Genomic DNA, 25,000 nt, shown 5'->3' with positions numbered 1-25,000 from the left:
GCTTACGCCAAATAATTCAGGTGGCCATTTTCACAGTCCATAAATACTCTCTTATGAAATTATTTCTAGAAATAATGTCTCTCCTCATTTATACAATTTTTTTTTGGATTAACCATATTCAAGATATTGTCTTTGTTTCAAAATAAATTTTAGAACTATGAGGCTACTACAAAAAGGTTCAAGAACCTGGTATTTTTTTATTTTTCCGCTTGTTCAAAAGATATGAGTTTACATTGTTTCTTGCATTTTGCATTTGTAGTTAGATTTAAGTTGATGGAACTCAGGCGCCACAGCAACTGCCCTTTATTGAGCCCGAATTTACAAGAATGCTACATCAGTACTACAATTCTGAACATACTTCTCAATGCGGACCTCAGGATCTCCGGATCCTGCATGGCGACGGAATGGTTATATTAGTATTGGAAACCTAGCAAATTTCAAATTCTTATGACAGAGAGTTCACTGAAACTGCTTCACATTATTCAAATTTTATTTGAATAGCTTTTTAGAATAAGTGTTACGTAATGCAAGCTTATCACAAACAAAGTGGTGAATTGTGTTTCATTTAAAAATCAGTCCATTTTTTTCAAATTATGTTAAAAAACGTATTGGTGGGTCGCCAAATTTCATTACAATCAAAAGTAGGTCGCCAGCTGGAAAAGTTTGAGAACCCCTGCCTTATAATTCCTGTAGCAATTCCTCCAAGAATTTAATCAGGAATTTCTCCAGAGATTCCTCTAGGAATTCCTCCAGGAATTTCTTATGGAATTTCCCCAGGAACTCCTCCAGGTGTTTCTTCATAGATACCTCCAGCAGTTAATTCCAGAGATTCCTCCAGTAATTCCTTAAGACATTGCTCCAGGGGTTCCTCCAGGAATTTCTCCAGGAAGTCCTCTAGGACTCCTCCAGAATTTTTTCCATTAATTCCTCCTGGGATTTTCATGATTTTCTCCAGGGATTGCTCTGCGAGTTCTTCCTTGAATTGCTTCAGGAATGCTTCAAGAAAATTGCTCTCTTGATCTCTTCTAAAATTATTCAGAGATTCGTTAACGATTTTCAGAAATCCTTCAACCATCTTTTCCAGGGTTGTGCCAAGAGTTTCTCCAAGGATGCCTCCAGGAATACTTGAAGACTTTTTTGAATTATCTCAAGGATTTCCAGAGGAAATCTTTAGCGATATGTATTGGAATTCTTTAAAATAATTTTAGAGGTTTGCATACAGGAGTCAGGAAATTCACCAAGAAGTCATCTAGGATTTTTTTCAGAATTTTCTCCATGAAATCCTTAATGAGTCCATCCGCGGATTTGTTCAGTAATCCATCCATGAATCATTCCAAGAAAAGAATTCGTTCACAAATTCATCCTTCGATTCATTCAGGAACATAACTCGAGAATCTTTGTTTTTCCTCTAAGAAATCCTTTAAGAAGCCAACGATGGGTTTCTTCAGGAACTCTTCCAGAGGTTCCTCTAGAAGTTTTTTTTTCAGGGATGTCTTGAGGAAGTACCTTTAGAAAGTCCTTCAGGGATTCTTCCAAAAATTTACCAAGGGATTTCTTCCAAAAGTTCCCCCTGGATTTGAGGCATTGCTTTTCCAAGGATGCCTTCCAGAATTTTCCGAAATTTGTGTAGGATTTCTTCAGAAATTTTGTTGGAAATTTTCAAGAAAGTTGCCTCATAATTTTATAGGGATTTTTTCGGGAATCCCTCCAACAGATCCTTATGGAGTTTACTCTTTACTTTGCTGGAGGATTCTATTAGAAATTGTCTTCTCCCAGGAACTTCTTAGACACTTATGCAGGAAATCCTTCAGGAATTCAGGCAGGGAAGATTCATTCGGAATTCGGAGATTTTTTTTTTTGGTATGCACCAGGAAATCCTTCAGGTGAGTTTAGGATTTTTCCAAGGATTCCATAATTTGAGAGTTCTCCGGAAATACCTCCAGGAAATTCTTTACAAATTCTCTAGTGATTCTTTTCAGTAATGCTAACTGGGATACCTCGAGGGTTTCTTCCAAAGATGGTTTCAAGGCTTCTACAAGATTACCTTCAAGAATTCCTCTAAACATTCTTTCTTGAATATGTCGTTTAACATTTCTTTAGGATTATTCTCTAAGGTGAATAAATATGCAGTATATGAGGATATAATTTTTTCTTCAGGAAAGTTCCAGCAAGGATGCACTTGGAACAATACCACTGAAGGTTTTATTTTGAGGGGAGATCCAGGACATTCCAAGATTGCTTATGAGCATAGATAAACTTACCTCACTTGGTATATGGTGATTTTGTCTACTCTAATGCAATGGCCGAACCAGTCGATAAGCTCAGCGTTGCTTTAAATGCTTGTTGTCTTAATGTTTATAATCTTTCGCGCTATGCTCACGTTTCACACTTAGGAAAAAACTGAATAGGTTGTTCGTTCGTAAATTTTTACAAATACAGATCGTGCGTGACTCTGTTTAGAATAATCAAAACTTCTTCGCCCGCTTATCTCTTTGAAAAGCTCGTGCCACTACGAGGAACACGGATGAAAAGCTTCAGGTTTCCGCAGCATAGTTCTTTTTATTTTAGCCAATCGTGTTTTTGTTAGGGGGTTGTTAGCTGGAACAGTTTACCAACTTATTTGAAAGAACTTAATTCTACATCACAATTCAAGAAGGATCTTCTGCAGAATCTGCAGTAATTGGGTATGATCAGCAAAAGAGAATAAATTATGGTTGTAAGAAAATACGTGAACTCCAGATGAAGAACCACATTGTAACATTAAAAAAGATAATTATATTAAGTTACATGCATTTGAATACCAAATAAATAAATAAAATAAACTGAACGATTAATTACTGAAAGAACTCCAATTAGTCATGAAAGGCATTATGAAGACACTTTCAAAAAAAAAAAAATCATCGAACGAGTTTCCATTATGTTGAAAAAAAAATGTAGAAGGAAGTCATGAAGAAAACTCAGGGTTTGTCTCTAAAGAGTTTCCAAGTTTCGTAATTTCCAAAAGAGTTCAGCTCAAGGTTCAACAACTATGATTTCTTAAGAATGTTTTGTAGATATTTCCAATCCCATTCATCAGTTCTTTGTACATTTTCGATTACATATTCTGGTTAATCACGGAGTTGCAACTAAAAGTTGTACGGTATTCTACGCTCATGAGAATGAACAATCTTATGTTGACTTCTTCAAAACAATCAAAAACAATACTTACTTGTACGGCAATATGCTGTAGACGTCCTTGAGCCAGTGCAGTGACGGGTAGTTGTTGGAACTGGTGAGGGTATGGAAATAGGCAATCACGTAATCACCCTTAACGATCGGATCCAGCAAGTATATCAGATAAAGCAGGGCCTACAAACAAACAAACAAACAAACAAACAAACAAACAAGTCATGTACTCTTTTGTTTTTTAAAAATAAACAAAGAAGAATACCTTTTCCAGGTCGATGTTTTGTGCGGGGAACCATTTGCCACAGAATACGATCACCGGTCGACCCAGCCGGTCGACTCCGCTCTGGTACAGACACCCGATGCCGGACACCTCCGACAGGTCCTCCGATTTCGCCCGACGCAGTAGCCGCTCATATCTGGAAGAAGGTGGGAAAACAGTGGAGAAAATGCTTGCATTAGAAGGTTCATACTGGGGGCGATGAGATTGGTGATGAAAGTTGATTGTGCTAATTTTGAATTAGATTGAATTGAGTGCTTGGTAAATCTGTGCAGGGCACGTTTCCCATTACTCAGCATATTTGCTTCGGTTTTACAGCATCCAACGCTAATCTTACGCAAAAGGTGCTGATGGTGCACGAAAATCGTACCCGACTCAGAAGAAGTATCAGTTGTCTAATACGAAATACATTTTTTAACGAGCCCTTCTGATTTCACTCAGAGACCTAAAACTATTCTTTATGAAGTTAGCATTTATAAAAACGATTATGTTTGATTGACGCTATTAGAGATTCAAACATGGCGACCAATACACTATTTGGTCTATGATATGGCGACCGTGTGATTATGCTTTGTATTGAATCAAAGATTAATGTGTATTTCTCAAAAATTGTAATCACGAGATATTTTAGAATCTAAAATATAAAATTAATAACACGCAATAAGTCGAACAAAAAATAATTAATCATTTGACTAGTAAAATATTTTCTCAGATATTATTATTAGAAAAAATCTGAATTTTTGACATTCTGTAAACATTAAGAGAAATTCTGCCATTATTCTAAAATGTCTTCCCATTCGGAGAAGTCAATCAAAACCCCTTCATTTCGAAGACCAAAGCACCGAAAGGACAGATACAGGATTTTCTGATGGTCATCCTTTTCGTGACGTTTGGAGCATTTGGTTTTCCAGTAGCCATCCACAACCACAACTTGATTAGTGTGCTGTTCCCCCCCTTCTCATGGAGATGGACGATCCGAACCCGATGACATCATAATGCGAAGAAAAGTGTTTATTTTCAGATAATGTCTCCAAACCAAAGGAAATGAGAGAGTCCATTGTGCAATTCAGCTGAATCACCCGGACGATTCAATAACGGACGTGAGTACGGTCGTAATATAGCTGCATCATCAAATTGCGCAACTAGTCATCCCAGTATGGCTGCAGCGATAGGATGAGATAAATTTTCCCTCAAATTGTATTCATAACCCCACTACAGCGCACAGGGGGGGGGGGGGTGTCATTCTGAGAATTTCATTTCATATAATGGGTTAAGCAGCGAACGCTCCTTGCAGCGATTGTATGAAAATTTTATGTAAAACCAGGCCATAAAGAAAAACTGTTATTGTGAATAAGTCAATCAATTCCTTGAGGAACACGCCAGAAGCAGCACCGGCAGACGGCGAGAAATGGTTTCGTAACTTGCTTGTGATTTATCTCTCGATCGGTCGGTAGCATGGTGTTAAGGGGATAATTTAAAAAGTTGTCAAATTAACATATATTGTTTCTGTTTGCACAGACAGACGGGTAGATGAATAATAACGCTGTGTAGCCGTATAATTAGTCATGCAGTGGCGCGTGCCCGTCACACTAGATCAGATTGAAATGATTGCCCACGGTGGAAAGTTCTGAATCAATCAATCGATGGTAAAATTACAAGATTATCAAAAAATTTAAATTGTTTGGAACAGAGTTGGATAAGTTGTTAAACAAATGAATAAAAATATAATTTGGATTGGATTGGATTTGGATTGGATTTGGATTGGATTTGGATTGGATTTGGATTGGATTTGGATTGGATTTGGATTGGATTTGGATTGGATTTGGATTGGATTTGGATTGGATTTGGATTGGATTTGGATTGGATTTGGATTGGATTTGGATTGGATTTGGATTGGATTTGGATTGGATTTGGATTGGATTTGGATTGGATTTGGATTGGATTTGGATTGGATTTGGATTGGATTTGGATTGAATTTGGATTGGATTTGGATTGGATTTGGATTGGATTTGGATTGGATTTGGATTGGATTTGCATTGGATTTGGATTGGATTTGGATTGGATTTGGATGGGATTTGGATTGAATTTGGATTAGATTTGGATTGGATTTGGATTGGATGTGGATTGGATTTGAATTGGATTTGGAATGGATTTGGATTGGATTTGGATTGGATGTGGATTGGATATAGATTGGATTTGATATGAATTGGATTGGGATTGGATTTGGATTGGATTTGGATTGGATTTGGATTGGATTTGGACTGGATTTGGATTGGATTTGGATTGGATTTGAATTGAATTTGGATTGGATTTGGAATGGATTTGGATTGGATTTGGATTGGATTTGCATTGGATTTGGATTGGATTTGGATTGAATTTGGATGGGATTTGGATTAGATTTGGATTAGATTTGGATTGGATTTGGATTGGATGTGGATTGGATTTGAATTGGATTTGGATTGGATTTGGATTGGATTTGGATTGGATGTGGATTGGATATAGATTGGATTTGATATGAATTGGATTTGGATTGGATTTGGATTGGATTTGGATTGGATTTGGATTGGGTTTGAATTGGATTTGGATTGGATTTGGATTGGATTTGGATTGGATTTGGATTGGATTTGGATTGGATTTGGATTGGATTTGGATTGGATTTGGATTGGATTTGGATTGGATTTGGATTGGATTTGGATTGGATTTGGATTGGATTTGGATTGGATTTGGATTGGATTTGGATTGGATTTGGATTGGATTTGGATTGGATTTGGATTGGATTTGGATTGGATTTGGATTGGATTTGGATTGGATTTGGATTGGATTTGGATTGGATTTGGATTGGATTGGATTTGGATTGGATTTGGATTGGATTTGGATTGGATTTGGATTGGATTTGGATTGGATTTGGATTGGATTTGGATTGGATTTGGATTGGATTTGGATTGGATTTGGATTGGATTTGGATTGGATTTGGATTGGATTTGGATTGGATATGGATTGGATTTGGATTGGATTTGGATTGGATTTGGATTGGATTTGGATTGGATTTGGGTTGGATTTGGATTGGATTTGGATTGGATTTGGATTGGATTTGGATTGAATTTGGATTGAATTTAGATTGGATTTGGATTGGATTTGGATTGGATTTGGATTGCATTTGGATTGCATTTTAATTGCATTTGGATTTGGATTGGATTTGGATTGGATTTGGATTGGATTTGGATTGGATTTGGATTGGATTTGGATTGAATTTGGATTGAATTTAGATTGGATTTGGATTGGATTTGGATTGGATTTGGATTGCATTTGGATTGCATTTTAATTGCATTTGGATTGGATTTGGATTGGATTTGGATTGGATTTGGATTGGATTTGGATTGGATTTGGATTGGATTTGGATTGGATTTGGATTGGATTTGGATTGGATTTGGATTGGATTTGGATTGGATTTGGATTGGATTTGGATTGGATTTGGATTGGATTTGGATTGGATTTGGATTGGATTTGGATTGGATTTGGATTGGATTTGGATTGGATTTGGATTGGATTTGGATTGGATTTGGATTGGATTTGGATTGGATTTGGATTGGATTTGGATTGGATTTGGATTGGATTTGGATTGGATTTGGATTGGATTTGGATTGGATTTGGATTGGATTTGGATTGGATTTGGATTGGATTTGGATTGGATTTGGATTGGATTTGGATTGGATTTGGATTGGATTTGGATTGGATTTGGATTGGATTTGGATTGGATTTGGATTGGATTTGGATTGGATTTGGATTGGATTTGGATTGGATTTGGATTGGATTTGGATTGGATTTGGATTGGATTTGGATTGGATTTGGATTGGATTTGGATTGGATTTGGATTGGATTTGGATTGGATTTGGATTAGATTTGGATTGGATTTGGATTCGATTTGGATTCGATTTGGATTGGATTTGGATTGGATTTGGATTGGATTTGGATTGGATTTGGATTGGATGTGGATTGGATTTGGATTGATTTGGATTGATTTGGATTGGATTTGAATTGGATTTGGATTGGATTTGGATTGGATTTGGATTGGATGTGGATTGGATTTGGATTGATTTGGATTGATTTGGATTGGATTTGGATTGGATTTGGATTGGATTTGGATTGGATTTGGATTGGATTTGGATTGGATTTGGATTGGATTTGGATTGGATTTGGATTGGATTTGGATTGGATTTGGATTGGATTTGGATTGGATTTGGATTGGATTTGGATTGGATTTGGATTGGATTTGGATTGGATTTGGATTAGATTTGGATTGGATTTGGATTCGATTTGGATTCGATTTGGATTGGATTTGGATTGGATTTGGATTGGATTTGGATTGGATTTGGATTGGATTTGGATTGGATTTGGATTGGATTTGGATTGGATTTGGATTGGATTTGGATTGGATTTGGATTGGATTTGGATTGGATTTGGATTGGATTTGGATTGGATTTGGATTGGATTTGGATTGGATTTGGATTGGATTTGGATTGGATTTGGATTGGATTTGGATTGGATTTGGATTGGATTTGGATTTGATTTGGATTGGATTTGGACTGGATTTGGATTGGATCTGGATTGAATTGAATGCTGTTTTTCCGGTTCCTCCGAGTCTTCAGAGCCTTCTGAGTCTTAGGAGATTTCTGAGTTTACCGAGCCTTCTGAGTTTTCTGAGTTCTTCTGAGTCTTCTTTAGTCCTCTGAATATTCTGTGTCTTCTGAGTCCTCTAAGTTCTCTGAGTCTTCTGAGTCTTCTGAATCTTCTGAGTTTTCTGAATCTTCTGAGTCTTCTGAGTCTGCTGAGTCTTCTGCGCCTTCTGAGTCTTCTGAGTCTTCTGAGTCTTCTGAATCTTCTGAGTCATCTGAGTCATCTGAATATTCTGTGTCGTCTGGGCCTTCTGAGTCTTCCGAGGCTGCTAAATTTTCTGCTGCTGAGTTTTCTGATTCTTCTGAGTCGTCTGAGTCTTCTGAATCGTTTGAGTCTTCTGAGTCTTCTGAGTCTCCTGAGTCTTCTGAGTCTTCTGAGTCTTCTGAGTCTTCTGAGTCTTCTGAGTCTTCTGAGTCTTCTGAATCGTTTGAGTCTTCTGAGTCTTCTGAGTCTTCTGAATCTTCTGAGTCTTCTGAGCCTTCTGAGTCTTCTGAGTCTACTGAGTCTTCTGAATCTTCTGAGTCATCTGAGTCATCTGAATATTCTGTGTCGTATGGGCCTTCTCAGTCTTCCGAGGCTGCTAAATTTTCTGAGTCCTCTGAGTCTTATGAGTCTTCTGAGTTTTTTTTAATCTTCTGAGTGTTCTGAGTCTTTGGAGTATTCAATAGAAACACACTAGAACTCCAATGGCGCTGTAGTCACATTTCGTATTTAATTATTTTAATAACTTTAATGGCAATAATTTACTATTTTCAAGTGTCCATCTTGTAGAGGATCTTTTGTTATTGTAAACAATATTAACTTGACACTTATAGTACCGCTGCTGACGCTGTAAGGGCGTGGCAAACTAGATGTTAGTCACACGAACAGTCGCGGCATTGGACTTCTGTGGCTAGTTATTCTACTGAGTATTCTGAGTCTCTAGAGTCTTCTGAGTCTTCTGAGTCTTTCGAGTGTTGTGCGTCTTCTGAGATCTTCTGAGGTCTTCTGAGTGTTCCGAGTCTTCCGAGCCTTCTAAGTTCTCTGAGTCTTCATTCAGCTGGATTCACATATGTAAAATCAACCACAGGCAATAATGTACTTTACCATGTTCCATCCTTTCCTTGAAGTTGAAGGCTGCGGCCGTAGAGATAATGACCTATGTATGCACAAACAGAGCAGAACATACCGGCGAAATCTACGGCCATGTTGTGCTTTCCACTAATTCATTAAAAGCACTCCCACTAATCGCCCTAACCTTGACTTTTTCGACAGCCATTCTTTGTTGAGCGAGCCGCATCCGTTCGTGCCAGGTGCCAGGACTACTTTGCTCATATTATTCTTGCTAACTCCTGCCTGGAAGCCATCGCATCGGCGGCAAACCCGTTGTTGGTCGACCGACATGAATGCGGCCGCCGTGTTTTGCTTTCCCATTTTCCGCCCATGAACCTGCTGCTGGGAAGAAGGTTGATTTCCATATCGTTTCAAGTGCATCTTTTTCCCTGCGTTCGTCCGTCCGGTTGCGGAAATTATTATTCACCTACCGACATCGGCGGATTCCGCCAACAGGGTCGAGTTCACTCGATTGTGATGATGATGATGATGAAAGGATACATGTATACAGGCTCTTAGCAGGTTTGCGTGGTTCTGGAAACGGAAACTCAGTTCGGTTGTGACCTTGGAGACCGTACTACTACTACAACCATCGCATCGTCACGGTGTACCCTTCGTGCCTCTTGTCTTCAAGATGATAATTAAATTGAAGTGTCACCTGGCTCGGTTGGTGACTTGCCACCAACCACTTGAGCTTGCTGAAAGCAGTGTAGGTGCCTCGACGACACGACGACGACATGAGGTGAAGTACAGGGGGTGGTGCTACTGTTTCAGATTCTTTTCAAATAATCCGGAACAAACAACAAACCTGGTATGTAGCAAAGAGGGAAGAACTGCACGATACGTGCTTCGTGGGATTTCAAATGAAAGCTGAGAATTATCCACCAGAGTGCAACGGTTTTGCTACTGTTTGTAGAGGAGCAGTAAGCTTTGTGAGGAATGTCTTCAAGAGCATCATCGTAGCAACGACTCCAAGGTCAATGTCTGTACTTGGGTTGGTATTCAATTGTACGGATTGGAATGATTCTGGTCCACGATGTCTACAGGGCCGCTTGTTGCCAATGAGTTAATGTATTTGAAGTGTCTGAATGTAAGAAGCAGTCTTCTAAGCAGGGATTCCAGACAATTTTTCGTAAAATCTGTACCACCCGCTTCAAAAATTGTATCCCGTACAAAATCCAAAAATTCAACGTTCCTTACATAAACACAACTTCTCTAGCTCTAAAATCTGTATCCCATACAACAATCAATAATGTACAGATACACGAAAATTTCTAGAATGTAGATAAATCTGTATATATGGCATCCTGCTTCAAAGTCTTATGAGCCTTTTGAAATTTTTGAGTCTTCTTAAACTTCTAAATTTTTATATTCTTTTGGGTCTTCTGAATCTTCTGAATAGTTTGAGCGTTCTGAATCCTGTTGACTTTTTGAGTCTGCTAAGCATTCTGTAGCTTCCCGGTTTTCTAAATCTTCTCAAATTTCTGATACTTCTGAGTCTTCTGAATTTACTGATTTTTCTCAGTCATTTAGCTTATCTGAGCCTTCTGGATCTACTGAGTCTAATAAGTCTTCTGAGTCTTCTAAATTTTTAATTGTTCTGAATCCTCACAATTTTCTGAGTCTTGCCAGTCCTTTTAATCCTGCAATTTCCTTGGTTTCTTTTGAGTCTTCTAAATTTGCCAAGATTCTAAATCACTAAGTATTATAGTTTTCTTAGTATCTTGATCTCTTTCAGAGAGGTTTTTATCCCAAGACTGGGATGTGGAGCATCGTGGCCGTGCGGTTAGCGTCATCAAGCGTATAACCGTACCATGCCATGGGGTTTTGAGGGTTCGATTCCCACTCCGAGTGATGAAACTTTTCGCAAGAATATTTCTTCCTCGTATCCACTGGTGCTCGTAATGTGTGTCGTGTCCGTTGTCTAGTGTTAGTTTCGTTCAGTCTGTCTGTACAGCCTCTGGCTGAAGACGGTGTCCGTATATTTTTCTAACATTTTGTTTCTCTCAAGTCTCCTGAATCTTCACAGTCTTTCGAATTTTTCTAAACTTGGAGTTCTCAACATCTATTTTTTAATCTTTTCAATCATCCACATATTTTTGTTGTTGTGTATCCTCTTCACTCGTGCATATTCCGGGCGATCCAAATTCTCCCAACTTTTTGAGTCGTTTATATCTTCTAAATCAGCCAAGATTCTTCATATTCAGAATTTTTAGATTTTTCCGAACCTCTGATAGAAGACTTAATAAACGTCTGATTCGTTTCAGTTTTTTGTGCCTCACACAGTCTTCTTAAGTTTATACTTAGGAAGTCTTATGAATCATTTAAAATTTCTAATTGAATGCTTAGAAGTTTTGAATGATTAATATGAGAACAATCTAACTTTTCTGATTTTCCGAATATTTCTAAGTTTTCTGAATCTCCGAGTCTTCCCAATATTCGGGCCCTTCTATGTATTTTGATTACAGTCTTCTGAGCATCTGATTCTTTTTAAATGTTCGTGTCTTATATTTTTTGTTTATTCTTGTGAATTTTTAGAATCTTCCATGTCCATTTTCGAAAATTCAGACACTTTTTGGTCTTCTGAGTCTTTTGCATCTTCTAAGCCTTATGAATTTCTTAATTTTTTCAAGTCTCTAAGTCTTTATTCTTTTGAATTTTCCGAGTATTTTGAATTTTCATAGTCCAAACTTAATTTTATTTGTTTTTTTATTTATTTATTTTTTTCATTTATGAATTTTAACTTAGGCTAACACGTCAAAACTTTATAAGTCTTCTAAGTTCTTTGGGACTTCCGAGTGATCTGAATCCTATAAGTCTTTTGTATGCTCTAAATCATTAAGATCATCAGAGTGTTTTGAGTTTTTTTTTCTGAATTTGCTGAATCCTTTGAACTAGCCCGCTGACCTTCTGAGTTTTCATAATCTTCTAAAACTTCAAATGCTCGTGAGTTTTCTAATTTTTGTCTGCTTCCTGATTTTTCAGAATTTTCAGATTCTTCCATGTCTTCTGGTTCCCTAAGTCTCACAACTTATTATTCTTATGATTTTTCAGATTTTTCAGATTACTGACTTTTTCCTCTTCAACATATTTTACATCTTCTGAATCTTCGAAGCGTTATAAGTCCTCGGAATTTTCTGGATCTTTTAGGTTTTTTTTGTCGCCTGAGTGTATTGAGTCTGCTTAATCAGCTGTGTCTCCATAGCCTTCAGAGTTTCGATTTATGCAACTTGTTGACGCCCTGTATAAAAAAGGGCAGAACCATTCAATTCCAGTATTGTTTACTGGTTCACATGAGCATTTCAAGAAGTTCCATTGGCGTTTCAGGGGCTCAGAGGGTTCTAGGGGGTTTCCAAGAGGTATCTAAATATTCAAGATGTTTCAATATGTTTGAAAGATTCAGGACACAGCTGCACAGGGCAAAGCTGTCCTATATAAATCTTTGTTCCTCAAAAGCTGTCCAATGTTAAGTTTAAACGCATCAAAAACTGCCCCACAAATAAAGAGAAGAGAAAAGTGAACAATTAGAAGTAAGAAATGAGTTTTTTGAAGGAGTCTCTGGAGCCGACCTACTAAAGGAATGAGTAATGAAAGGTGAAGAGTGTGGAGTGAGCAGTGAAAAGAAAGAAATTGGAGTAAGCCGTGAAGAGCAACCAGTGAAGGATGATGAGTGGAGAGTGTGAGAAATAGAGGAGTGAGACGTGAGCAGTGCGTATTGCTTAGTTAGGAATATTAAATGAGGAGTAACAACTGAGCTGTGATTGATGAATATTGAGTAGTAAAGAGCAGTGAGGAGGAAGCCGTTGAAGAGTGAGTAGTGGGGGATGAAAAGTGAGCAGTTGAGCAGTGGTGGAAAGCATCATGCACTTGACATGATTTTTGGTTCATACAAGCATTGTTCTCGTGCTCGCGAACCCAAAAAGCGAGATCGGTTCACGGTTTGCAGAAGACAAGAATCAACACATAACAAATGTCGTACGAGTCGGATCGCAATCTGATCACACTTGGTTCGGTACCTTTCTTTGCTCCTAAATTTAATAAATTCAGTGTTTTATAATTATACTGGACAGCTACCATTCCAATAAATCATATCGACGAAAAAGTTTACCAAAAATTGATTTCATTGCAGAAATATTTACCCCCCAAACCACAAAAGCATCGCGCCATCTAAAAATTCGATGCACTCGTTGGAGTTTGTGTTGAATGGGTGTGAGCCACATACGTATGAGTACATTGCATCGCAATGGTTTGCGATCCGATAACATTGTTTAGGATCGCATACGCACACGATCGTGATCAACCACTGTAGTTAAATGAGAAGTAAGGAATGAGCAATGAAGAGTGAGTAGTAAGAAACAAGCAGTATAGAGTATGGAGAGAAAAGTGAGCAGTCGGGAATGTAAAAGTGAAAAGTCAGTAGCTAGAACATTGAGAAGTAAGGAATGAGAAGAGATAAGTGTGAAGTGCACAATGAAGAATGAAAAGTGGACAGCAGTGATGCCAGATATACAGATTTTTCTGTATTATACTGATTTTTTACCTTCCATACAGACAAGATACAGAGTACAGAAAAATACAGATTTTTGAAATGTGATACAGATTTCTACAGAAGTAATTTTCAATGAATTCAAATAAAACTTTGTAAATTGCTGCTTAAACTTTGAATAATTTATGAAAATTTGTACATTTTCACATATGTTTTAGAAAAGTAAATACCAGCAAAAATTTTAAATCGTCAAAAAGTAATACATTTTTGTTAGTTTTTATTGAAATCTAGGACTTCCGGTGTCTGCTATACCCTCAAACACAACGATACAGAAAAATCTGTTTTGATACAGATTTTTGATGAAAATAATCTGGCATCTCTGGTGGACAGTAAGAAATGAGCATTAAAATAATAAGGAGTGAGACATGAGGAATAAATAAAGTAAGCAACGAGGAATGAGTAGTAAGTAGGGGTAAGAAATGAGTAAGAAATAAACAGTTAGGAGTAAGTATTAAAAATGTAAAGTTAATAGTGAGAAGCGAGCAACAAAAAGCTTATTGTGCAGTGAGAAATAAACAGTGAAAAATTAAAAAAAAAGAATAAGGAGTGTGAAGCAGTGAAAATTGTCAAGCGGGCAGTAGGGAGTAATCAAGTAGTTATGAGTGAGCAGGGAGGGGTGATCAGCGATTAGAAAGGATTCAGGAACGAGAAACGAATAGAGTGGAATGAGAAGAAAGTAGTGAGAAGTGGGGAGTAAGAAGTGAGTAGTAAGAAATAAATAGTGACAAGAGAGAACTGAGCAATGAGGAGTAAGAAGTGAGAAATGAGATGTGAGGAGTGTGGAGTAGTGGAAAGTAAGCAATAAAAAGTGAAGAGCTTCGAGTAAAAAATGAGCAGTGAAGAATGAGAAGCGAACTGTTATGAATAAGCAGCGGAAAGTGAAGAGAGAGAAGTGAGGAATGGAGAGTAAACAGTGAAAAATAAAGGGTGATGAGTGAGTGAGAAGTTAGTAGGATTGCGTGTTGATAAGAGAAGAGGACTAGTACAAAGTGAGAAGTGAACAACTTGCAACTCTTGTAGTGTTCATGAATTAAAACCTATTCGTACACTAGAACAACTATAAAAATTCATGTGTTTTGTTAGCTGAGATTCGTGTGTTTCTATTTAACAAGATTCCTTCCCAACCTTAAGTTTCAGAAAATTTGGTCGACAAAAACCCCCCATGACGAAGAGAACAAACCTACTCATAATATCCATCGTCACCCTATATTTGTTGAGCTTATTCCAAAAATACTTATATTGCATGGATTTCCAAAAACTTGAAACCGCCATTTTTCATTTCAAAATGGTGCTAGACAAGGCCGTGTACAAGGGAGGGAGGGGGGGTTGTATTTCAAGGAAATTTCAGGGGGTTTCTGGGGCAGCATTGTATCAAGGGGTTTTCTATGGCTTTTAAAAGGTTTGTCTAAAGGTCTCAGAGGCGTTTAGGGGTCATTTGGGGTCTTAGGTCGTCTCCGGGATTTCAGGAAGTCTCAGAGGGGTTTCATAGGCTTACCAGGGGGTCTCAGAGGCATTTCGAGGGGTCGGTTGCAGGGGCTTTCAGGGGCGTTCAAGGCAAGCTTTTAGGGATGTTTGAGGTGCGGACCCCGAGCTCTTAGTTTTGATGAAACGCCCTTTAAATCCACACAGAAAAAAATATTCATGTAAAATTCAGCGAGAAATCATGCACATAAAGGGAATGCTAGAATTAGCGCATATTTACATGAGATTTCATGTAAAATTACGTTAAGATCGTGTAAATTTCCGCTAATAGTCGCGTAGCCGGTTGGAATCCATGATGGTTTACGCGATGATTGGCGGAAATTTACACGATGTTAATGTAATTTTACATTATATCTTATACAAAAGTGCACTAACTCTAGCATTCCCTTTATGTGCATGATTTATCGCTGAATTTTAATTACGTTTTTTTTTCTGTGCATGGAAACACCCCTGAAAGAGGGCTTTTAATCTCCTAAAATAAATCTAAAACTCCTTTGAATCCCGTCCCACAAGGAAGCCTCTGAAACCCATCTGTAACTGCTTTGACGACGACTGTTGGTAGACTTTTTGGATATTCTGTAACTAAAACGGCTCCAAATTGGATGTCCCTGATGCGCAGGTAAAACTAACCCCCCCCCCCTCCCTAAAATCTTATTAAATACCCATGCAACCCTCCTTGAACATCCCAAAAATATCCTAGACCTTTTAGCCTCCCCCAGTAAACCAGGAAACCTCTTAGGCAAGCCATCTTTAACCCCCAGAAGCAAAACCTGTTCTCGCGAAATAAGTCCCTGCAAGACTTCCTGCAATGTATGCACAAAGCTTCTTTCCTTTAGTGCCCTGTTTAACTAATGCACCCACAGTGCATGAGAAATAATACGGTATTCTGAGTAATATTCTGAGTCTAGTCTTTTGAGTGTTCTGAATTATCTTAGTTTCCTGCGTATTCTGAGCCATCCGATTCTTCTGTATTCTAATGAATTGTCAAGATAGGTTTCAGAGTCTACTTATTCTTCTGAGTTTTGAAAGTTTTTAAATTCTTCTTATTTTATGTGTTTTCTGAATATTCTGAATCTTCTGAACCTCGAGCTCATCGGTTCCTTTGTGTCTTTCGAATCTACTGAGTTTTCAGTAACTTCTGAGTCATTTGATTCTGAAGCTTTTTTGTTTTATCTTGACTGATTTTTTACTAAATCCTTCCGTATTTCTCTAAGTCTTTCGTGTCTTCTGAGTCTCTCTAGTTATTATTCCATTGAACTAGAGAAAAATATCCTAAGGTCATCTTCGAGAGCAACTATCATAAATAATTCAACTTCCTATGAGTTATTCGTGGATACCAAACAAAATAATCAACAACATACGAAACAAGCAGTGCAATTTGGAGACTTATGTATGGCACGACACGCTTTGTAAAATTGCGACGCATGTACAAGTGTATTTTGACACCATCAAGCATACAAATTGGTAGTCTAAATATGCAAGACCGTTTGCCGGGGCAGTCGAATCTGGAAAAATCCACATAAGACTTGTAATCGGTGCTTCCTACTTGTAGTAAACTCATGGTTTACACAAGTCGAATTAAGCAAAAAATGCAAAATTCGACCAAAAAACCAAATTCATTTTTAGAGACGTTCGTTCATCCCAAAAGTCGTTAACAAACTGAACGCCAGACTTCAAACTACTCTCAGCCTGCTTCTTTCCATACCCATCTCAACACAAACATTCATCTATGCCAGCGAAACTCTTTCCTACCGTTCATCAACCCAGTTTCATTCGCACAACGCTGTACACAGAGCCGCCTGTATGCATGTGTGTTTGTGTGTGTATCACCAACCAACCAGCCATCTCCGAACGCGACGCGAATTACAGCTCTCGTTCATGCAGACAGCACGCGAGCCGTTCATGGTTGGTTTTGGTGGAACGGGTGGAACGTATCCCGACTATACGAGTACACCAAAATCAATACTGGCTTTGCAAATAGACACATCTCACATTATATAAAATTTTCATAATAATAAGCATCCATACACTACATTCGCTTTCTTCTCTACTCTTGAAAGCTTATTTTGCAAAAGCTAAGTACATATACCAATACTTTATAGATCGAGTTATAGATATTGCGTCATTTTAAATATTGTTTTTACTGGTTTTCCTAAAAACAATGCGGTAAAATGTCATAATTTGCACGCAAATTTCACAATGATATCAAGCCCCTCAGTGCAATCGACAAAAAAATCACTTCCCACAAAACGAATTACAATTTTACATATTTTCTTTTATTATTTTTATTTTTTTTTTTACTTGTGTTTTCAAAAATTATGATACAGGAAAATATGCCATTCAAGATTTTAACATATCAGAAATCAATCATCTGATCCCAAATTAGAACTTAATTGTATCGTCAATTTTACCTTAAACATAAATTTTTATTGTACTTTTTATTTCAATTAAATACTTCTAACTACTAAATTGCATTCATGAGCTAAGATTCCTGTTCATATGCAACTTCAAACGCATCGCGATAGTCGAAAAAAATTTATTCTCTCAAATCACTTTATGAAATTAATTTGAAAATCTACAACATTGAATCAGAATCATATCAAAAAGCACTTAACATCCTTTCAAAACATAACACTACAAAGTATACCAAACTTATACAGTTGATCCAAAATTTGATTTAAACTCAATTTAGTTTCAATTCAAAACTGATCCAAATCAATACTCAATTTGAAACTTATTCATATGAATACAAAACCATGATAATAATACCATAAAAATCAAATCAAAATACCTTTAAAGATCTATCAAAATCAGCCCCTATAAAATTCAAATCTAATCAAAATAAAATTTGAATACTATCTAACAGCAATCTAATTTGAATCTTTTCTGAAATGTGTGTTTAGAATCAATTATTCAAGATTATATCACAGATCAGCACAATCAAAATCCAATCCAATCCGAATTCAATCCAAATACAATCCAAATCCGATCCAAACCCAATCAAAATCCAATCCAAAACCAATAAAAATCAATCCAAATCCAATCCAAATTAAATCCAATCCAAATCCAACCCAAATCCAATCCAAATCCAATCCAAATCCAACCCAAATCCAAATCCAATCCAAATCAAATCCAAATCCAATCCAAAACCCATCCAAATCCAATCCAAATCCAATCCAAATGCATTCCAAATCCAATCCAAATCCAATCCAATCCGAATTCAATCCAAATTCAATCCAAATCCAATCCAAACCAATCGAAATCCAATCGAAATCCAATCCAAATCTAATCCAAATCCAATCAAAATCCAATCCAAATCCAATCCCAATCCAATCCAAATCCAATCCAAATCCAAATCCAATTTAAATCCAATCCAAATCCAATCGAAATCCAATCGAAATCCAATCCAAATCCAATCCAAATCCAATCCAAATCCAATCCAAATCCAATCCAAATCCAATCCAAATCCAATCCAAATCCAATCCAAATCCAATCCAAATCCAATCCAAATCCAATCCAAATCCAATCCAAATCCAATCCAAATCCAATCCAAATCCAATCCAAATCCAATCCAAATCCAATCCAAATCCAATCCAAATGCATTCCAAATCCAATCCAAATCCAATCCAAATCCAATCCAAATCCAATCCAAATCCAATCCAAATCCAATCCAAATCCAATCCAAATCCAAATCCAATCCAAATCCAATCCAAATCCAATCGAAATCCAATCGAAATCCAATCCAAATCTAATCCAAATCCAATCCAATCCAAATCCAATCCCAATCCAATCCAAATCCAAATCCAATCCAAATCCAAATCCAATTCAAATCCAATCCAAATCCAATCGAAATCCAATCGAAATCCAATCCAAATCTAATCCAAATCCAATCCAATCCAAATCCAATCCGAATTCAATCCAAATTCTATCCAAATCCAATCCAAACACAATCCAAATCCAATCCAAATCCAATCCAAATCCAATCCAAATCTAATCCAAATCCAATCCAATCCAAATCCAATCCCAATCCAATCCCAATCCAATCCAAATCCAATCCAAATCCAAATCCAATTCAAATCCAATCTAAATCCAATCTAAATCCAATCCAATCCAAATCCAATCCAATCCAAATCCAATCCAAATTCAATCCAAATCCAATCCAAATCCGAATCCAATCCAATCCAAACCCAATCCAAATTCAATTCAAATCTAATCCAATCCAAAACCAAATAAAATCAATCGAAAACCAATAAAAATGAATCCAAATCCAATCCAAATCCAATCCTAATACAATCCAAATCCAATCCAAATCGAATCCAAATCCAATCCAAATCCAATCCAAAACCAATCCAAATCCAATCCAAATCCAATCCAAATCCAATCCAAATCCAATCCAAATCCAATCCAAATCAAATCCAAATCCAATCGAAATCCAATCCAAATCCAATCGAAATCCAATCCAAATCCAATCCAAATCCAATCCAAATCCAATCCAAATCCAATCCAAATCCAATCCAAATCCAATTCAAATCCAATCCAAATCCAATCCAAATCCAATCCAAATCCAATCCAAATCCAATCCAAATCCAATCCAAATCCAATCCAAATCCAATCCAAATCCAATCCAAATCCAATCCAAATCCAATCCAAATCCAATCCAAATCCAATCCAAATCCAATCCAAATCCAATCCAAATCTAATCCAAATCCAATCCAAATCTAATCCAAATCCAATCCAAATCCAATCCAAATCCAATCCAAATCCAATCCAAATCCAATCCAAATCCAATCCAAATCCAATCCAAATCCAATCCAAATCCAATCCAAATCCAATCCAAATCCAATCCAAATCCAATCCAAATCCAATCCAAATCCAATCCAAATCCAATCCAAATCCAATCCAAATCCAATCCAAATCCAATCCAAATCCAATCCAAATCCAATCCAAATCCAATCCAAATCCAATCCAAATCCAATCCAAATCCAATCCAAATCCAATCCAAATCCAATCCAAATCCAATCCAAATCCAATCCAAATCCAATCCAAATCCAATCCAAATCCAATCCAAATCCAATCCAAATCCAATCCAAATCCAATCCAAATCCAATCCAAATCCAATCCAAATCCAATCCAAATCCAATCCAAATCCAATCCAAATGCATTCCAAATCCAATCCAAATCCAATCCAATCCGAATTCAATCCAAATTCTATCCAAATCCAATCCAAACAAAATCCAAATCCAATCCAAATCCAATCCAAATCCAATCGAAATCCAATCCAAATCTAATCCAAATCCAATCCAAATCCAATCCAAATCCAATCCCAATCCAATCCCAATCCAATCCAAATCCAATCCCAATTCAAATCCAATCCAAATTCAATCCAAATCCAATCCAAATTCAATCCAATCCAAATCCAAATCCAATCCAATCCAAACCCAATCCGAATTCAGTTCAAATCTAATCCAATTGAAAACCAAATAAAATCAATCAAAAATCAATCCAAATCCAATTCAAATCCAATCCAAATCCAATCAAAATCCAATCAAAATCCAATCCAAATCCAATCCAAATCCAATCCAAATCCAATCCAAATCCAATCCAAATCCAATCCAAATCCAATCCAAATCCAATCCAAATCCAATCCAAATCCAATCCAAATCCAATCCAAATCCAATCCAAATCCAATCCAAATCCAATCCAAATCCAATCCAAATCCAATCCAAATCCAATCCAAATCCAATCCAAATCCAATCCAAATCCAATCCAAATCCAATCCAAATCCAATCCAAATCCAATCCAAATCCAATCCAAATCCAATCCAAATCCAATCCAAATCCAATCCAAATCCAATCCAAATCCAATCCAAATCCAATCCAAATCCAATCCAAATCCAATCCAAATCCAATCCAAATCCAATCCAAATCCAATCAAAACCAATCCAAATCCAATTCGAATTCAATCCAAATCCAATCCAAATCCAATCCAAATCCAATCCAAATCCAATCCAATTCCAATCCAAATCCAATCCAAATCCAATCCGAATCCAATCCAAATCCAATTCAATATAATCCAAATCCATCCAAATCTAATCCAAATCCAAATCCATCCAAACCCAATCAAAATCCTATCCAAATCCAATTTAAATCCAATCCAAATTTAATCCAATCCACATTCAATCCGAATCCAATCTATATTTAACCCAAATCCAATCCAAATCCAATACATATCCAATCGAAATAAAACCAATCCAAGTCAAATCCAAATCCTATCCAAATCCAATCTAAATCCGAACCAAATCCAACCCAAATACAATTCAAATCAAATCTAAATCCAAATCCAGATCTAAATCCAATCCAAATCCAATCCAAATCCAATCCAAATCCAATCCAAATCCAATCCAAATCCAATCCAAATCCAATCCAAATCCAATCCAAATTCAATCCAAATCCAATCCAAATTCAATCCAAATCCAATTCAAATCCAATCCAATCAAAACCCAATCCAAATTCAATTTAAATCTAATCCAATCCAAAACCAATAAAAATCAATCCAAAACCAATAAAAAACAATCCAAATCCAATCCAAATCCAATCCAAATTAAATCCAAATCCAATCCAAATCCAATCCAAATCCAATCCAAACCCAATCCAAATCCAATCCAAATCCAATCCTAATCCAATCCAAATCCAATCGAAATCCAATCCAAATCCAATTCAAATCCAATCCAAATCCAATCAAAATTTAATCCAAACTCAATCCAAAATCAATTTAAATCTAATCCAATTCAAACCCAATCAAAATCCAATAAAAAACCAATCCAAATCCAATCCAAATTCAATCCAAACCCTATCCAAATTCAATTCAAATCCAACCCAAATCCAATCCAAAATCCAACTCAAATCTATTCAAAATCCAAATCCGAATAAAATTCGATCCAAATGCAATCCAAATAAAATAATAACAAGTTGAAGCTTAAATCTCAATTCAAACATGATTCAAATCCTTATTTATTTAATATTAAATCCAAGTCAGATCCCAAACGAATTTCGATTCAATTAGAACCAAATCCAACTCTAAAACATATTTTAACTGAATCTTATTACAATTCAATTGAAATGTAAATATATTTCAATCTACTGCAAGCCCGAACACAATGTTAACCCATTTTTTGTAATATCAAATTGATTTCGATTCAAAACTCGATTTCGATCTTCATATTCTTATACTTTGCATTCTTAGTTGTTTAATTCTCCATTATAGTCTCAAATTTTAAACCGTTTTTTTTTTATTCTCACTTCAGTCCTTTTGTAGTTCTAGTATTCGAAATCAGGAAAACTAACCTGCCTTAACCTGTATTCGCTCCACGGTGAATATTACTCAGTGATCATCACTTGACAGCTGGAAATTCGTCCAGGCTTGATTCGTTTTTTTTAACCCTTATGTGGCCGGCAGGGTACCCAGGTACCCAGCACCCATTTAAAATACACGGTGTAGAAAAAAGCAAAAAGTTTGCCGGCCACATAACGGTTAACAACTGTAGCTTTCCAACAGAAAAAAAATTTCATACTCTTCATCAGTTATGAATTTCCAAACCAAAACAAACCTAAACAAAGTATTTTAAGGATGAAAATGCATGTCATCAGAGTTCTTATAGCTCTTATAGCTGGATTTTTTTGTCGTCTGGATTCTTTGCAGTATTGGTGATTAAAAAAAGAGGTTATGTCGTGAAATTTAGAAAGTTTGATAGGCTGTATTTTTCTGTATGTCTCTACATTCCCACTGGAACTTGGTCTGCCTCTCTCAAACTGAGTATTCTTTGAGCACTTCCAGTTTTTTTTTATTTGAAGGGCTTTCTTTGCCTGCAATTGCATAATTTTGTACATTGTGAGGCAAGCACCATGATACACTATGTCCAGGAAGTCGAGATAAATTTTCCGGCCGGATCTGGAATTGAACCCGCCGTCTCTGGATTGGCGATCCATATCCTTAGCCACTATGCTAACTGCAGATCCCCAGTTACATATCAGCCTAATCATCATTTTTTTTGATTAACTTGTCGGTAAGTCGATTTTTTTTATTTACTCGATTTTTACTAAGAAGATAATCTGAACGACTCAATCACTAAAATACGAAATGGGATTTCACATAGCGTAACCTTTGTTTAGGAGACCAATTCCACAACAGAAAAAATCCGGCTCAATATTTTTTTTTCGACCACATAACACAAATCTCAGTGTTGCCATCTCCACATCCAATGCTTATCTAAATCCAATTCAAATTCAATTTAATTCAAATCCACATTCAATCTAAATCCACTCCAAGTCCAATTCAAATGTGATCCAAATCCAATTGGAATCTACTCCAAATCCAGTCCTTTTCCAAATCAAAACTAGATTCCATTTTAATCCATTACAAATGCAATACAATCGCATTTCAATCCAAATCTAATTCAGATCTAATCTTAACCAAATCCTTATCCACTTCAAATTAAATTAATAATCAAACCAAAACAAATTTGCGTCAAATCCAATTGCAACTCAATCCATTATAAATCAATACACAATGTCCATCCACTATGTGTTTATCAGAATAATTTCCTGATAAGAGATTTTTCTATTTCTGACTTCAACTGCACTGTCATGGATTGAGGTGTTCAGGCTCAATGTCTCCAATCCCGTGTCAAGTCCAGAATAAGGTTGAAAGTCTAATTTCGACATTTGTTCCTCAGAGACTTTATTACTCTGTAGATTAAATTATGTAAACTTTTGCTAACTTTACTTTTTTTGTTGTATTCCACCGCAGAACAAAATTTCCTGCTCACTTTCTCAAACATAAATATCTCATAGTGTTGCTTTAACTTCCTAATAGCAATCAATCACAGTTGATCTATTTATTACCAGAGTCCTGCTCGCTCTGTATTTTTTTTTGTAGCACAATCACATAAAACAAATGCCTCAGAGACCTGCTCGCTCTGAAATTTGTATCACGTAGAGACCTGCTCGCTCTACTAACTACTTTGAGTAGCTTTGAGTCATTCGATCACAGAAAAAAAATAATGCCTCAGAGACCTGCTCGCTCTGACAATCATGTAGAGTCCTGCTCGCTCTACTTTTTTTGTAGCATTCGATCAAACAACAAAAAAAAACATCTCAGAGACCTGCTCGCTCTGGAATTCGTAGAGTCCTGCTCGCTCTACTTATTACTTCAAAACATTCGAACACTAAAAAATAATGCATCAGAGACCTGCTCGCTCTGTATAACGTAGAGTCCTACTCGCTCTACTTTTAATTTCTTCTTGATCTTTGCAATCAAATAATATTGTCTGATTCAAACCTACCCTGCTGCGCCATGTAGTAAACTCATGGTTTACACAAGTCGAATTAAGCAAAAAATGCAAAATCCGACCAAAAAACCAAATTCATTTTTAGAGACGTTCGTTCATCCCAAAAGTCGTTAACAAACTGAACGCCAGACTTCAAACTACTCTCAGCCTGCTTCTTTCCATACCCATACCAACACAAACATTCATCTATGCCAGCGAAACTCTTTCCTACCGTTCATCAACCCAGTTTCATTCGCACAACGCTGTACACAGAGCCGCCTGTATGCATGTGTGTTTGTGTGTGTATCACCAACCAACCAGCCATCTCCGAACGCGACGCGAATTACAGCTCTCGTTCATGCAGACAGCACGCGAGCCGTTCATGGTTGGTTTTGGTGGAACGGGTGGAACGTATCCCGACTATACGAGTACACCA

At 36.8% G+C, this 25,000-nt stretch overlaps 1 protein-coding gene across 1 annotated transcript in view; it reads left to right on the top strand.

Annotated features, from left to right (window-relative positions):
- LOC109417794 (protein GDAP2 homolog) overlaps window positions 1-25,000 on the top strand; it is a gene marked incomplete in the record, with an annotated part of 284,578 nt that overhangs the window by 140,348 nt on the left and 119,230 nt on the right.

The sequence above is a fragment of the Aedes albopictus genome, chromosome 2, assembly GCF_035046485.1.
Source record: "Aedes albopictus strain Foshan chromosome 2, AalbF5, whole genome shotgun sequence".
Classification (NCBI taxonomy): Eukaryota; Metazoa; Arthropoda; class Insecta; order Diptera; family Culicidae; genus Aedes; species Aedes albopictus.
This window is presented reverse-complemented; position numbering and strand designations above follow the sequence as displayed.